This window comes from Macrobrachium nipponense, chromosome 1 (assembly GCF_015104395.2).
Source record: "Macrobrachium nipponense isolate FS-2020 chromosome 1, ASM1510439v2, whole genome shotgun sequence".
NCBI classification, from domain to species: Eukaryota; Metazoa; Arthropoda; class Malacostraca; order Decapoda; family Palaemonidae; genus Macrobrachium; species Macrobrachium nipponense.
This window is the reverse complement of record NC_087200.1, coordinates 118,803,904-118,821,403: the sequence shown is the minus strand read 5'-3', so window position 1 is coordinate 118,821,403 and position 17,500 is coordinate 118,803,904.

The following is a 17,500-nucleotide window of genomic DNA, read 5'->3' as shown; positions in this document are numbered from 1 at the left end:
CAATTCCTTTGTTACCATATCTTTTTTATCTAAGGAGTTGCCATTGCAAAAAAAGATAGAAAGCACAAGCAAAAAAGTGATGAAATCACAAAAGGGGTAGTGAAGCCCAGCCATAAGAGACAGACATGGAGTCAGAGGATACAAAGGAGGATACAAAGGAAGGGGTTGGGCGTAGGACTTTACTCCACAACCTGATAAATCATGATGAAACAAAAGGTAGAAGTAGGAATCTTTTCTCATTTAGTATAGAAAGCGAGTGCCATTATAATGCGCATATTGAATAGGCTTTGGTTTGGACGAGCAACCTCTGATGATGAGATAATTATGAAAGAGCGCCTGATTCCAATACCACCCAACACTGACCCGGCCCAGGTTTTTGTTGAACGTTATTCTATTCTCCGCAACAGCAACAGTCGGAATGATTTCTCCAGTATTATTCTCGACGACAAAGAAGAAGAAAAAGAAGAAAAAAAACCAGAAATTTTTTTACCCCAAAGACGTGGTGCGTTTATGTGATCGCGTGCTACCAAGTGGATACATTCGCTATATGTCTTCAAATAGTAATGCTAAAAGAAATGCCAGTGTCTGTCTCTTCAGGTAAGGTTAGCGTTGTGCGTACCTACTATTATGGGACTCGCTTTCTATACTGATTGAGAAAAGATTCCTACTTCTACCTTTTGCTTTCATCATAATTGATCAGGTTGCGGAGTAAAGCACTCCGCCCTTCCCCTTCCCCTTCCCCTTCCCCTTCCCCTTCCCCTTCCTTTGTATCCCTTGAACTGCACATCTCTCTTGTGGCTGGGCTTTACTGCCCCTTTGTGATTTCACCACTTTTTTGCCTGTGATTACCTTCAGCATCGCACCAAACAGCCCAACATCCGAAGAGGCGTCACGTTTGGCGTTTTGAATAAATCTATCTATTTGTTGACGTGAAGGAAAAAACACCGTCCACGCCCTTGAATATCTTCCTACGAATGTTTGTAAACAGAGAACACCAAGGTAATGTTTATGTAACAGCGAAGAAGGGTGTAACCAGTAAACAACATTTCTTAGCTTGTCTCACCTGAAAAACAAACAAATCAGCATGAGGGTGGCTCATGGGTGGGGGGGGGGGGGGGGGGGGCTGGGGTTTGGCTGGATAACTACATCGGAAGGGGAAGGGGGAGAAGAGAGGAGAATCGGGTAAAAATAAAGGAGGGAAAGGATGAGAAGAGAGAAAGGAGGAACGGACAGAAGGCTTAAAGAAGACAAAGAATGAATGAGAGAAGTGAGGGGGGGGGGGGGGGGGGGCGGGGGGGGGGGGGGGCCGTGACCAAGAAGAGAATTTCAACCGCAGACACTTAACCATCCGAGCATCACTTTAACGGAGCAGCTTCTTGAGCCTCCTCCAGTGAGATGGAAATGTTCGTGTGTGCTTCAAAAATTGCGGAAACAAGCAAGGGTGAAAGGAGTTAACTTTAATTTGCAAAAATATCTTTGCTAAAGGTCGCACCGGCGTAAAGACAGAAAAACAAGCCTTGGAAAATTCCTGTCATTCTGTCTTGCTCCCTAAAATGTCATGCCACAGTGGAGCAGAAACTGTTTTGCTAACTGTTTTTCTAGATATTAATGACCCTTCACTAACAGTCTCACGAAAATAATATATGTATACTATATATACATATATATATATATATATATATATATATATATATATATATATATATATATATATATATATATATATACACACACACACACACACACACACACACACACACACATATATATATATATATATATATATATATATATATATATATATATATATATATATATATATATATATATATATATATATATATATATATATAGATTCACGAGTCCCATCTTCGCTCTTCCTAAATCTATATTGTATGTATGGAGCCAATTCACAGTCGAACATAACCAAGTCACATTGCAAAAGTGACACGAACACATACTCGCGCTCATGTGTGCGCGCGCGCGTAGTGTGTAAGCGCGTTTACATGTACAACAGCGCGTGGCCATCGAAGGCGCTATACCTCGTTTTAGGCCTATCTGAAAAAGAAATGAGATGCGAAGGGTGCCTGCCTCAACGATTCCAACGTGCAAAAAGAGAGAGAGAGAGAGAGAGAGAGAGAGAGAGAGATACACATTATAAGTGGCTTCGTACAAGTGATCTGGAGATGCCAGAGAGAGGGGTTTCATGTTACTGATGTGAAAACCTCTCATAATAATAGGAGTAACAGCAATAAAAAATATGTCCAGTATAGATTCTTGGTCTGAAAACCAAAAATAAAATATCGTTGGAACTGTAACGAAGAACAGAGTATCATAATGTTGTACTTTTAAACTCCATTTATACTCCTTGCCTTGGAGACAAAAAAAAATTATTATATGTTTTGTTTGTGTATTCGCTAAATTTTTATACAAAAGATCACGTTGGAATCTTCACGAAATAAGGAAATAATAATATACTTTTTACCTAATTTGGGCTTCTTCATAAATGGATGACAGAAGTAATGAAGGGAGTAATGAAACATGGCAACTGAAGCTCATTTTGAGTAGATTCGTCAAACCACTTCTGAAGTATAGTGAGGCTAAATATAAAAATAACACTGTCGGAATCGTAACGAGGTGAAGATCATAATGAATACTTTTCAACGCAATTTGGGCTCCAGCATAACTTTTGAGCCAAAAAACATTTCTTGAATCGCCATCTTTATTCTTAAAAACGGACCAAATCCAACAACAAAATATCTAATTATATATTAAATTATAGGTTTTCTGTATGACTCGTTTTCACTTGTCCAGTTATACACTGCAAAGCAACACAGAAAAAGAAAAGAAATCATATTTCACGTAATAAATTTCTTCAAAATACATCCCTTGTCTTCCCAATGCCTTTCCTCACAGTGATGGATTTTTCTAAGTACTTACTTTCCCTTTCAATTGTCCCTTTATTCCCCAGAGAGTGAGAGAGCGAGGAAAACTAAACATCCGCATCTCTGTCTGTGTCAAGTGAAAGCGTAATGACACAATCAATGAACTGAGGGCAAATTTTGTCTTCATTAGTGAGTTAAAGAACACATCGCTATGTATTCAACGCATCAATGCATTTCTGGATCAAGCAGAATGTCGTTATCTGCTATATTCGGAACCAATGCAGAGTATTCGGAAACACTCAATCCGAATGTACCTCAGTTTTGTGACGGGCCAGTGTTGACATCACTGTCTTTCTACTGAAAATAAGTGGATGATACAGACCATTTCACAATATTCATGTTCAAACTCTTAACTAGAAGTTTTCTTAGTGTTTTTTTATTGAAATTATATTATGGAAATGATAGTCTTGCATTCTAATTTCTCCTAAATATTTATAGAAAATTATCACACCACACAAGGCCGATAAAAAAGAAAGAAAAAAAAAAAACATGAGACAAAATCGTGGTACTGAAAGGCGAAAAGGCTATCTGGGCGTGCCATACAGCAGACAGCCAAATAAGTGAAATACATGAGTAGAGTAGATCATCCAAAAATAAGGACCACGAAAACCTGCTACACTGGGGAGTTTTAAAATAATAATTATTAATAATAATAATCGCCTGATAAACAAATTCATTGTACCCATAATCATAGGAACACTGTGCATGATCCCAAAAACCCTGAAAATGAACCTGGAAAAACTACATGCCGAAGAGCTCCAGAGGAGTGTGTTACTACGTAGAAACAGCGCACATAGTGAGAAAAGTGGTGGACTCCTAAGGAGGCAGGATGCAACCCGGAACCCGACACTATAAAAACCACCCAGTCGAATAGGATGACTCTGATAAAAAAAATAACAATAATATCTATAATAATAATAAAACACAGTCCTTTATCAATATTTGAAATCTTATAATATCAGATATCAATTTATATTCAATTGTAAGAGCCACATTGCCCTCTTAACTTCTTGAATTCTTTGCTCTTTTTTTGGATACGTTTGTCATTACAAAGCCTGAAGATCCAAGTTCAAAGTAATTTGAAGAATAAATTGTGATCCAAAAAAAGAGCAAAGAATTCAAGAAGTTAAGAGGGCATTGTGACTATTACAATTGATGTGCATTGTAAAAAAGTGACCAGTAGATTCTACATATCAATTTATATGGATACGTGTATACATACGTGTGTGTGTGTTCGTGATATGTGGTATATATATAATAATAATATATATATAGTATAATATATATAAATATATATAGGTATATGTATATATATATATGGTCTATATGGATTATGTTGTTGGTGTGGTGTGGGTGGTTTATAAAATTACTTAGCGGCTGGCTTCCTAGCTGTCTATATACAAAGTACAAAATTAAAGCTAAAATATTCTAAATATGCATATTTTATGAAGACACCGCTGGCAACGTGCAAGAGAAATCACGGCCAGTCATCGTGACATATGTTAAAGTCGCTTCATACGATCAATGGAATCGGAGCAAGAGAAACACTTTATTCCGAGAACTAAAAAAGAAAAAAAAAATCATCTGAGTAAAATAATGAAAAAATTCCTCTATCTTTCTTATCATTTTCCTTATCACGTAATTACGCAGTGTAATCCCTTAGGTCACTAAATTTGGCTCCTACTCGAGATACCGAGATAGGACCGAGTCAAAATAATGCTTACTCTGGATTTCCCTGCTGACTTATCGCCTGATAAACAAATTCATTAACATTTTGATCAATCAACATGCGACATCCGGCCTCAACTTCTGTTGTCATGCAATCCGCCGGTTTTTATCTTACGATCAAAGGCAAGACATTCTGGGGAGATAAACTGTAACAGATAGTAAAAATTGGAAGAATAATAACGCTTATTGACACAACTAATGAAAATAAGAGAGAAAAGACTTCACTACTTTGATTTTCCAAGATAAAATTCTAGATGTAAGACACCAAAGGATACAACGAAATACATCGAGCAGATATAAAAAAAGCTCGATAACATCACAAGTCACAAATAAATACCAAAAATGACCTATTAACACTCTGACGTTATCAAGTACATATATAATCTGTTTGTCAACAGGGGGTGCTTATCTTCTTACGACAAATCTACTAGATGTAGAAAAAAATTTTTTGTTTCAGTTCAAAACAGATTTGTAAACAAACACTTTAATATCACGATAGTCAACAAATCCGGAATCGGAGTGGGTGGAGGGAAGGGGGAGGGGAGGGGGACGCCTAATCCAACAATCATTTCCAAAAAGAACGACATATATGAAAACCTGATTCGCGACTTTAATCAGGCTTAACACAGGAGTACGTGACTGCAGGAATTCTCACTGATTTTGGTTCAATCCTCGGAATGATATTCCCTAAATATCATTACTGATGTTATTAAACTTTTGATCATTCGAGGTGTCCTTTTCATCTTATATAAAGCTATGGTTAAATAAAATCTTGTAATCTAAGTCCCGCCCAAAAGTCAGGGTTAATGACACATCAATTTCTCTGATAAGGCTCTGTACACTTAACCACACGAATTGCGTCATCAGAAGTGCGCATTACTGGTAATCAGGTGATAAAAGGAGCAATGTTTACTAGTTTACGTAACAACAGCTTCGCTGCATTAAAGGAAAAAAGTCCACAGAATGCCCGAAAACAAACACTTAAGCGCATGGGCTTAAATAATTTCACCACAAGAGGTCACTGGGGATGTTATAATTACAAAATTATGATTAATGTAACCAGCGAAGATGCAAAGGTAATGTTGAGGGCTCTTATCAAGTGAATTTGCAGTAAACACTGAAATGTTATACAGTAATATTATACAACCTTTTGCCATTTGCCCTTATCACACTGGAAAAAACAGGTTTGAAATGGTAGAGAAGATGAAGTGTAGCAACGACAGAAGCTTGACAAAACGTGCACACCATCTGTTTTAATCAGAAAACGCCAATTGAGATACAGAGCTCGTTTATTAGAAAGCATCATTTGATTAACATCATGCATCATATATTTCATCGAATGCATCATACGAGTATGTCTATAAGGATGGGTTTTGAATATAGAATTGAATACAGAATTTAAGCCAAAGGCCAAAGGCCAGGTACAGCGACCTATGAGGTCATTCAGCGCTGAAACGGAAATTGGCAGTAAAAGGGTTGAAAGGTGTAACAGGAGGAAAGCCTCGCAATTGCACTATGAATTAATTGTTGGGAGAGAGTGGAAAGTAAGATGGAAAAAAGAGAATATAAAAGGAGGTACCGTAAAATAAACGAAAGGAGTCTCAGCTGGGGCGGCCAAAGGCACGCTACAAATAACCTTAAGTAACGCCTACAGTGTACCACATGAGGTACAGTGACGATGATTCATGTTCGTAAAGCAATACAGACCTGCTAAAGTAATGCAGATCCTTACTTTCAAATGAAGTTTCGTTCTATTTTATTTCCGAGCCTTACTCAGCTGTCCATTGCTTGGTTTTACATCTTTTTATATTTCTTATGTTTCACTAAAGTCCAAGTCAATATAACCTGTACGGAATATAACCGTTCCTAAATATTCGAAAGATTCAAAAACTTTAAAACATATTAAACCTAGTATGATACACACTTATATACATAGTGTATATATATAAATATATACATACACATGTATGTATATATATATATATTTATATATATATATATATATATTATATATATATATATATATATAAAGTATTCACGAAGATATGCAACGTGATGAATGTATAAATAAAGGCAAATGCCACGAAGGAAAAGAGAAACAATGGAGTGGTTGCTGGGCCTTTCGACACTCTGCTAGTTAAGGACAGCTGTGTCGAAAGGCCTAGGAACCACTCCGTTGTTTCACTTTTTCTTCATGGCATTAGCCTATCCTATATATATATATATAATATATATATATATATATATATATATATATATATATATATATATATATATATATATGTGTGTGTTTGTGTGTGTGTGTGTGTGTGTGTGTGTGGTGTGTGTGTGTGTGTGTGTTGTGGTCATTTGTATTACATATTACATATATATTAAATATATTACACACACACACGCATATATATATATATATATATATATATATATATATATATATATATATATATATATATATATATATATATATAGTTCACCACAACCAGAAAACGACGAGGTATATAACATCAGAATAAACTTACTTTATATAGATGAAGGAGTGATAAAACAAAAAGGCAGACTGCTGCACTACTATATTTAGTTAACAAGGTTACATTACTAGTGATATATCTTTCACATCAAACATGCGCCTGGGCATATTTTTAGCTTGTGTGTGTATGAACAAGGAATTCTTCTAGATCAGATAGAAATGAGCACATACCATAATTAACCCACACCACTGAGAGAGAGAGAGAGAGAGAGAGAGAGAAGAGAGAGAGAGACTTTTAGGCTTTTAGGAAGGTGCAGGTTATCACACCTTAATTAGGTCCAACAAGCACAATCGTTATGAAGTCAAGTTATATCCGTAACTGAACAGACAGTTGATGAACCCAGACGAAATATATATCTGTTCACAAAACGAATGCGCTCTTTCTTAATAAAGGTTAGTCCCATTTTCACAAGTTACAAGTTTTGTATAAATTTCCTAGTAACGTTGTCCCTTGTGCAGTTGGTGATATTCTGAGACTTAATAATGCACTACAGAAATTAATATTTCCTTGCTAACCGTAATATTACTTGTGGGATACAACAATTATCATAAATGCATAAAAAGCCACCCCAACATTTATCAGCCAGGTGTTTTCTTTGTCAGTGTCAAGGACTGCAAGGACGAGAGAGAGAGAGAGAGAGAGAGAGAGAGAGAGAGAGAGAGAGAGAGAGAGAGACTTACCTCCTCCCTCCTATCTAATAACCTTATCAGAGACGATTAAACTCCAAAATGTTTCCATTTGTAAACAATAGCACGGGAGGCACACAAGTATCACCCATATGCTGCATATCAAATATGATATTTTTCCTTTAGCCTTTTGAGGCAGTTGTTTGAATTATGTAAAGTACTTTATGAAATGCTATGTGCACGACTGAGACGGCTTCAGGCATCCATTAGAAGACGTGTTCGATTGTCTCAAGCGACGAAAAATATCGGACTAAGTGAAATGGTAAGTAAACATCTCACGTTCACTTATGTCATAATGAAGTGGCTTTGATTTTAGGACATTATTTAATTTAACTATGGCATGAGGACGACATGTAATATTGAGAGAGAGAGAGAGAGAGAGAGAGAGAGAGAGAGAGAGAGAGAGAGAGAGAGAGAGAGGGGGGGGGGGGGGATTATCTACCATCCAATACCAAATGCAATATGACAATATAATGGAAGCTGGTGTTCTTCGATTAAAGTTTCCACTGACGTGATTACGATGATTTTGTTTATGTGATGTAAGACTACTGACGTAATCTAACACAAGTAACATGATACACCTCTGATAATTTTACCTGCGCAGAATTACGATAAAATCGTTGCTTTCCAGAAAGTGAAGGGAAAGGATGCTCAAATCGTGCTCAGACATTTGCAAGAAAGGTTTGTACAGATGGGCTTTAGTTGAAGACAAACTTAACTCTGGCTTGAATCAAACCAGTCGACCCACGGATTCGTAACTTCCATACAGGGATACCTGACGAGTATGTAAAAAGCTTAAAAAGTGAAGGCGCCATATATTAAAGAGGTTCTCGAGAACAAATCAGAGAGAAATATTTATTGAAAACAAGACGCACGGCGACCTTACGACAGTGGTAAAAGGGATCCACTTAGAAGTACGAGCTCCGTCATGTATTAGACAGAAAGCCTTTGATTCAATTCTGCCGAGAAGATTGGCGTATGAAAAAAAAGTTCCTCCCTAAATAATAAATGTGACATTTTTCGGAGACTCTATGCAATCATGCTTTGATAAATAAAACAACAACAACTACAAAAGCGCCAACTACTTCAAATAATAGCATTCCCCGACAACACCTGAAATTCCGAAACACCAAAAGCTGCTCACGTTGAACACTGACACGCGGTACAACTTCCAGATTACGTCACGGCCTCACCTGCTCAATAATTGTGGCACACACTCAGGAACCTGAGTTTGTATTTACTTAGCAGTTGTTACGATATATTGGAAAAGCAATAAATCTAGCAATGTCAAGAAATATAGAGAGAAACTGATTACATATGAAGGAGAATTAACAAAATACAAAAAAAAATTTAAAATTATTTTCCGTGATATTTTTGAGAATATTGACTAAATGAATAACAATGCGTTGTAAACATATGCGTAAACAACACAGAGATTCAACAGAAAAAATACTCCACTATATATATATATATATATATATATATATATATATATATATATATATATATATGTGTGTGTGTGTGTGTGTGTGTGTGTGTGTGTAAAATAGACATACTATCATTAAATGCTGGATCAAAAGGAATGAAAACAGAAATAAAAAAAAATGGATAAAAGCAAAATACGTAAAAACGCCAATAAGGAAATAAGTAAGCCTGGAGTTCCGACCAGGGAGAGTGATAAGTTTCTTACTTATATTCGCCTAAGGTTGACACACACACATACACACACACACACACACACACATATATATATATATATATATATATATATATATATATATATATATATATATATATATTATACATATATTTATATATATATATATATATATATATATATATATATATATATATATATATAATATATACATACATATTATATATATAATATATATATATATATATAATATATATATATACACACACACACATAGGAAACCATTCTGTGGAAGTGTGTAAGTGTTTCTATCAACGGAAATTACCAGACTACAACTCCAAACATCTGCGACCTTTAACATAAATGCAAAGGTGCATACGGGCAGTAGTACTATATCGCTTCCGCATTAACGAAACAAAGATGAAAGTAATTATAAGTGAATTCTAAACCTTTTACCTTTCGCTTAAAATTAACGTGGACTTCAATGCTTACAAATCAAGCGCTACCTTATAATACCGGTCCAGACTTAATTACACTTAAGTGAAAGGTGATCTTTACCATCGCATTATCCATCACTATGAAACACAAAAGATTTGTTCGACTGATGTCGCCACGACGTGTAACTCGCTTTTACCTTTAAATGCGGTGATGTAACCATCTCACGTTTATCCCGTGACCAAATATGACATTTATCTCAACCATTCCTGAGTACAATGAACGTATTTTACTTTTATCCTTTTTTTATCTTTGTTTTCTTTCAACTTGATCCAACTTTTTATGATATGTCTTTTACATTTTTTTTTATTTAGTATACGTCTACAAAACATTGTTATTCCTTTAACCAATATTCGCCAAATATCACGGAGAATAATTAAAAAAAAATTCTTTTGTTATCTCTCCTTCATATGTAATGATACAGTTTCCCTCTGCATTTCTTGACATTGCTAGATTTACTGCTATTCCAATATATCGTAACAACCAAGTAAATACAAACGAGAACACACTTTATCATTTCTATCGATGTTAATTTTTAAGTCATCTAACTATGAGGCTTGAATTTAACGAGATATGAATAAGTGAAATACGAAGTGGTCCTTTGCACATCTGGTATGAAGGCCTACATATAATTCTACACAAATCAGCTTCATAAACAACATGAGATACAAACAATTGAGAGAGAGAGAGAGAGAGAGAGAGAGAGAGAGAGAGAGAGAGAGAGCATAATATTATCTGGTAGCAGCAACGAACTCCACAAGAGACGCAATTAATGTTTTCAGTGTTACATAATGAGAGTAGTTACGTAAACGGCGGCGTAATGAATATCTGGTCCCTCTCTCTCTCTCTCTCTCTCTCTCTCTCTCTCTCTCTCACAAAACTTAGTACTTAGTTTTTAGAATATGCTTGTTATCATTTATATTCATATACATATATACTGTTTATCAATCACATATACCAATATAATACAATTCCATATATGAATATAGTAGACGACAAAAATAAAAAATAAGTATTTATTTCATTTTAATGGAAACAGATTCCAAGAGAGAAAATGAATAAAATCTGGTATGCAGGACTCAAGTCTAATGTCACTTATGAATATAATAAAAAAAAAACTAAATAGCGTCTATAGCATCTAGCCTGGTAAAATAATTAAACTTGAAACAATACACTAACAGACGTCCATACAAAAGCACACGCTCACAAACATATGCTCATATACAATGTGTTTACACGCAAACAAAAAGCCCCACCATTTTTCGTGAATCTTGACCCGAGAATTGTAACCCAAGAAGCAGAGTGTGGCTCGCTCAGCCTTCCAGGTAAGTTATACCTATTTATAACTTTGGAACTTAGGCTTTGGTGGTTATATTCCAACTCCCCTTCTCCCCAATTCCCCTTCTGTGGTTGAGCAGCGGTGTTAAGACATTAATTTACGTAACTGCAACAGCAAACCTTTTTATACGAATTTCATTCTAAACAATTTTGGAAAGAATCACCAGTGCTAAACGAAAACCATAACGTACAGATTTATCTAATAAACATCTTTTATCAGGCAAGCACAGTGCCCTGACTCTTGCAACTGAGAAATTTCTAATAAAATAGTATTATTATTATTATATTATTCGTCTGGACCTTACTGAATGATCCCAACTTTCAAGACTTGGAATAGTAGGCTTAAAGTTTACGGCATTAAGAATTTCAAGACTTACACATCATTCTAAGTCTTAAACGTCAAAACAAAGTTTATTTACAACTGTCTGAAGATAATGCATTCATCTTTGAGAGTTTACAAATATACGAAAGATGGAAGAGCAGACATCTTGTCTCAAGCTTATAATACGCACGCAGTTTAAGATATACTTGAAACCATAAAATTACAGTTCATGGAGTTTTCGTATAGCTGACAACAAGCAAATTCGTGTTTACACGACGTGACATAAAACAGTGAGTTTACGTGCATGAATATAGGAAGATTTTTATCTTACACACTCATATATTCAAAATAATAAGAAATTTTTATTATCTGACGCAATACCATTTCACCTTCTATTTGAAGTCATGAACTTGAAGCTTTCAATATGAAATTATGTTGACAATTTTTGACAAAAAAACCTTAGAATCTATGAAAAGCTTCAGGAAATTAATATGAATATTTTTTTTTTTTTTTATTAAAGTAACTAGCGATCGGAAGAGTATCAAACTTAACACCAAATTCGGAAAACAACTGTGCATAATAGCAAATAAGGGCTTCTCCAGGGAGAAATTTCCGTATCTCACTGAAGTTAAAAAAAAAAAAAAAAAAAAAAAAAACATAGGACGACATCCGTCTCTACACCTGAAACTTTTTTTTCTTTATTCGTGGTTCTTTAATTACGTTCCGCAATATTTCCTCCTTATAAGATCTTTAAAGTACTTCCACTTTCCCTTCCTATGGGTTCCTATAGGATCCGATAATGATTCTATAGCTTCTAGGACTGCTGCCTCTCTATAAGCTTCATGACACCTCTCCTTTACCTACTCTAACTCATTTCTTTCCTATAGACTTTTTCCCTAAAAACCCTTCAATAATACTAAACTCTTCTCTACACCCACAGATATTCAAAAGGCCTTAGTCACCAAATGATGGAAGCGCCTGCCCTATTTTTCTTCATCTGTGGTGTAATCAATTCTTCAGATATTCACAACACTAATAGAATGAAACAGTTTTACACTTTTATCTCCTTTAGTATCATACTTCTCAAACGTACAACTGGCTCTCTTCTATTCCATCTAATGTCAGTTGGGCTTGCGCTTCACTCTATTATACCTTACCGCAAATATTACTTACAATGAAAAATTAATATTAAAATGACAACACTATACATCTCTGAAATATTCTATAAAACACAAAGCTCACAGAAACGTCTCTGTCACCTCTGTGATTGTGAAATGAAATGTTCCCAGAAGTGAAAGTTCAGTCAAGCATGAAATAACAAAGAGCAAGTTCACGTGAAACGAGAACTCACCTGTTCCAACTACAGCACAAACTCCAAACGTACCTGGAAAAGAAAAAAATGAGGCCTTTGAAATATGATCATTTCAATTTTTGTTCTACGCTACAAAGACACTGGCATGCTAGCGTTACAGAGACGCGATTTTTCACTGTTACACACGTTTACAAAATCCCATTGCGTCATGTGATATTCCTCCACCATGGTGATGACGCACGAATCAGCATATAAGGCTTCGTAATCATTCGGAGTACTGTACTGTACGTCTGTCTATTTTGCTAAATAATTTTAAAATACTATTAAGAATGAAGTGGGTTCCTGTTCAAGAGCGTCAAATGTAAAAGAAACGAATAAATTCTCAACTATGGAAAATAGGTAATAAAAACTACAGAACTCTACCTGCGCAATTCCCACAAATACCCTAATACTCTGCGCATTGACTTCTTCGTTTTACGAAATAAAGTAGTCAGCCAATTACTCTGCATGACTTGAATTTTCACCTATAAATGTAAGGACCTAATTTATACTTCCAAATTACTCAGCATCACCGACGTTTCCTTTCCGAAACATTATGAGCATCGCCACGAAAATTCGGCTGTAAAGCCGAGAAGCACTGGGGCACATGCAGCCATTCATCGCTTACGAGAGTAGAAAGAGGGAATCGGAGTGGTTGAACAGCAATCTGGAAGACAGGGAGCTGGAATGGAGGTAAAGGCCAAAAAGTGGGTGCAGCCAAAAGGGCTAAAGAGAGACTGCAAGCAATCTTTCGAAACGCCTATAGTACACGAGGTGAGAGCACTAACGGCCTAGCCCCAACGGGCCCAAACAGCACGAAGCTACCTATACAAGATCAAAAAATGATCATTCAAACGTCTGTATACATCCACAGATTTTCTGTACATTAGAAAACAAGTATCAATAAATGTATCAAATAACGTACACAATTGCAATTAGCTACAGCTCAAACATAAATGAGTCATAAAAAAAAACTGCCCCTAATATATTTATCAGATGTTCTTCTTGTTAGCTCAATCATTAATCGGGGTAGTTGGTTTTGAAGGGACTTATCCAGGTGTGTCTTTCAACGAACAACCTTTTTTTGCTAAATACAGCAATGCAAAACTATCAGCCTTCAAATCGGGGGAAAGTCCATTCCTCGAGGAAACTTACCCTACGCATATTCGCAACCACAATGTTACAATTCTCGAGTCTTCCAAATCCCCCCTTCCCCGCACACCCCCACATCTCTCTCTTTTGTTTTTTTAACAAGTCAAGTCAGAAAAAAATCTCTGATCCAATACTATATATCATCTCTCGATTTCTTTTTCATACAGCTACTAATCGCATGAATATAACCTTGTAAATTATGTACAACCAATGTATATGTATATTTTCCAAAATATGACATGCAGCAGTAAACTAATAATTTATCATAAAAATTGCAAAAAACGGATTAAATTCAAGTCTCACTTTGTGTCTATACGAAAGTAAAATATTTCATAACAAAAGAAAATATAAACTTATCGAAGATTTCAAAGGGACCAGATTCACTTGGGGATATAAGAGGTTAAAGCTATTTTGCTAAACAAATAATCAATTCATATTACGAGATAATGCTAAACAACTTATAAAAAAGCGAGTCCGTTCTTTTTTCTTCCAATGAAATTAATATCCTATCTTCTCTTCCTTACTTGTTGTACATAATAGCCTCCAGGACACAAAGCGTAGTCTACCCTCATTTTTGTCTTCCAGGTAGCATAAAGACACTATACAGGTCTTAGTGTCACGCTCATATTTCTAAACTGTACTTGAATATGGAAATGATATATCAGTAATGACTTGCAGTCTAATCACAGCGAAGAAGTACCTTCCATAACGCTTACTAATCTTAAGATGTAAAAAGGCTCTCAGCCAAATATAAACAAGGAAAAACTCCGCAAGCCGAAGAAATGCTTGCACACTAGCGGATCCAGAAAAACTGCATGGGATGGGGAGGGGCACAATTTTCATCTTATATATATATATATATATATATATATATATATATATATATATATATATATATTATATATATATATATACCCACACATGCATGCATACATACATACATACATACACACACACACACACCACACACATATATATATATATATATATATATATATATATATATATATATATATATATATATATATATATATACGATTTACGTAGAAATTATGAAATAAACAGCGATCTCCTGCTCTATCAGTTAGTACGGAATCCCTTCTCATTTAGATTGTTATTATTATTTTTTTCTCACAATTTCTTTATGTCTATAATAGAATTTTTTCCCATTTTTATAACTCTTACTTATGTTATTATTATCTAAATAATCAATATCATTATTATTTTGTCATTATTTTTCATGGGGAGGTGGGGGCGTCCCCTGGTTCCTACCCGTCCCCCGAGCCCCTAGTGTGTAACTTGCAATGGAGCACTGCCTTCATAACTACTTATCATCGTGGTTTGATTATGCTAAGCTTATGCTCGTATAAGCAGCCCGCAGAAGCAACATATCAGAATGGTAGACGATACGTAATACTAAGCTAAACTTCCTCATTGGTACGTATCTGAGAGTTGTCACGTGACCACCTTCATTACGTCTGGACAGGACGTCATAAACCACCTACAATTATTAGACACTGAAAACTGAACAGTGTTTGTGAAGTCTTGACTTCTACTTTTCTAAAATATAAAAAATAAAATAAATAAAAATAAAATTATTGCACAAAAAAAATATGGTGGGTAAATAATGCTCGACAATAAATTATGGGCCAACAAAACAGGCGCATATGAAGGACGTATGAGAAAGAAAATTAAAGATAAGGAAAATAAAAATTGTATTTTTAGCCTCATATGGAACGCATTTCATATCAGGCCAATGGTTAAAACTGAATAAGTAATGGAAGCGTAAAAATAATTTAATTGTTCCCCTGCGATACTAATTAGGTAATAATTTGTATTGTATTTAATATCTTAAATACAAAATAACAACAAATATGTTAAAAACTAATAATAAATAATAAATTAGCCTAACAACCAAATAAATCCATACCCTACTGAACAAAAAATCACGAGATGAATAATGAGCAACTACTGAATTACTTATGCAAATGTAAAAATATAGTATCAGTAACAATAAAAATTGAAACTGGAAAATAAAGTTAAGCATTTTGACGCAGCTTAATTTATAATGAATTTGTAAAAAACAGGATCTTTTCCCTGAATAATAATAATAATAATAATAATAATAATAATAATAATAATAATAATAATAATAATAATAATAATAATAATAATAATAATAATGCTTACAATATTACACAGGTAGGAAGGAACCGCCTTTGAATTAGATGAAAACTATGGTGCAATGGTGAAATAACAAAGATGAAATCATGTTCACTGCAATATTTCAAAAGCTGTGAAGTTAAGCTGAAATGTGGAAATGCAATAGTGTAATGCATCGCATGTTGCAAAGCGGTAACGTCTTTATGAACGAAATGACTGCGGGAAATGTCGATATATTTTGAAGCCACGTGCCAAGCTCCTAAGGCTTTAATCCACTTTACGAGGAGGTCGGTAACCGGCGGAGTTGGGAGGCGGGAGGGGCGGAGCGGGGGCGAAGATTCTAGGCCAATTAACTATGACACAGTGATGACACATTCATAACGCGCGCATGGTGCCACACTTACTGAAAAGGAAGGGCAGCCATATATGGAGCGAACGGACGATGCCAGCCAAGGTTACATGACCGGGTGAGGGTGAAGGGGTGAGGGAGGAGGCAGTGGATTAAGTGGAGGGAAGGGTTAAGGGTGGGAGGGCGACAAGAAAAAATAGAGAAGTTGAAGGGCTTCAGCATTTCTCCTTTGAGAGCTTCGTCTCAACTTTCCCAAGGGCTCCACCTTTCCTTCTTCCTCATTGGGCCCCTTACCCATTTCCCACACTGGCTCCCCCCCACCCCGCCCCCCTCCAAGGAAAAGGAAGGGGGTGAAAGAGGTGGCGAGTGATTCTTGTTCGCTTCCATAAAAGGAAGACGCCTCGGCTTCTCAGGAACGCATTTCCAATGATGCCCACTGGCTTATTGTCACTAAAAATAGCCGTGTGCCATTTCTAACTCGATCCCACTTTCTCCAGGCCTGGAATACGCCCAAGAAAAAACGTCTACGTTTGCTATGATTTTCATAGCATAGATAAATAGCTGAAGAAGCCAACTGATCAAGTTCACCAAAGATTCCTGCATATGGCATTATACTTACATACTGATGGGCTATCTTTTTCCATTTAAGATCAAGAGAAAGTGCTTTATAGGAAACCAAACTAGCGCATTGTGAAATACGAGTGTAACGTATAGTAATTCATTCTGTTGTTATCTCACGGATAACTGATTAATGGACTTCTTGCAAGCTACAAGAACCAATAACCT